Raw genomic sequence first — 1,554 nt, 5'->3', positions numbered from 1 at the left:
GGGGCGGGGAAAGAGGACCGTGGCCAATGGGATGCCAATGGGGAGGGACCACCCGTGGGACAGCCACCGAACCAGGTATGGAAGGGAACAGCTAGATGCGATACAACACCTCCACCTTTTCTGTTAACTAAAACTAAAAGGAAATGTACCAGACTATTTCTGCTGCTGATTATGAATTTGTCCACCACTCATAGTTTGCGGGCCTGTCAATTTGCTTTAGTTCCACAAACTCTGAGCGGTTGACTCCTGTGGTGCTGGAGACCAAACCATTAATAGCCTTTAAATGTATGCGGCGTAGAATCCCAAATGCTAACATGACTAGGAAAGGAACAACAAGAAACAACAAAATTGTCCTAATTATAGAGGCCCACCACCCCGAGAGTCCCCAGTCCTTGAACAATCCGCTGAACCAGTCTTCGGGTTCCTGCTCAGCTCGTCCGATCAGGCCTTTCATTTCTCAGAGAGCTGCGTGGACGTTGGGTGCTTTTGATGTTAGGTTCATGCAGCACAGTCCTTCAAATTCCTGGCACTCGTGTCTATGCAGCAGCAATAGAGGTATTACTAGCTTCTCTAATTGGCTTAGGAGTGTGCCTGTTCTCAGAGCCAGCCAGCGATTGGCTATGCCAGGCATGGAGGAAGCTGCTAACAGCTCCTCACAGAAAAATCACTTCCGTGTCTGATTTTTTCCCTCCTCACCAAAAGTCAATTATTGCAAAACCAGCACAGAGGCATTTGGACAATGTCCTAAATAAAATGCTTTAACTCAAGACCCTGATTGAAAGGATATAGATGCTGTGTTGGAAATGTTAGTTGACAGCACTGAAAGGGAGTCAAAGATTTGCCAAAGAGCAAACCCTGGCTGGAACCCTTCCTGGCAAGCTGGAACTAAATTGCCCTTCAGCAGATCCTGGGTGGGACCCAAATGTACCTGTACACCAAGAAAGGTTAACTAGATATCAAGAGTGGGTTTTATATGGGATTAGACATGTGATTCTAAAAGATATAAATATATCTAAATTCTCTGACGTGAAGCAGGACCATAAGGAATCCCCTACGGAATTTATAAACTGTCTGAAAGATACCACTCAGAAATATACTGATATAGATCCAGAGATGAAGGAAAGCAAAGATTGCATAGCTCTTATTTTCATAAGACAGTCTTCAGATAATATTAGGAGGAAACTACAGGAAATCCAGGGGACAGATGTTTCTGACATGGGTAAATTACTTGACATTGCATGAGCTGCTGTCCTAGGGTGACTTTATGATGTTGTATTGTATCCCCCACCATCTGCTTCTGCTGGATATTGAGCTCTGTGCCTCTAAAACTAGATCTGAGAGCGAAGGGAGGAAGAAGTGGTGGCATGCAGTTTGTGTGCGCACAGCTCACTTCCCCTCCCAGATTCCCCTCTCTCAGCTGTGTTGTTTGGCACGGAGAGGGAGGACAGCCTTTCCTTGGTTTTTAAGCTAGTTTCTCATCTGTGAGCTGAGTCAAGAAAGTTTTCCCAGGACTGTGGCTTCTTCTGTAACTGTTCAGCTTTGGCCAGAACACTA

This window comes from Geospiza fortis, unplaced genomic scaffold (assembly GCF_000277835.1).
Source record: "Geospiza fortis unplaced genomic scaffold, GeoFor_1.0 scaffold2382, whole genome shotgun sequence".
Classification (NCBI taxonomy): domain Eukaryota; kingdom Metazoa; phylum Chordata; class Aves; order Passeriformes; family Thraupidae; genus Geospiza; species Geospiza fortis.
This window is presented reverse-complemented; position numbering follows the sequence as displayed.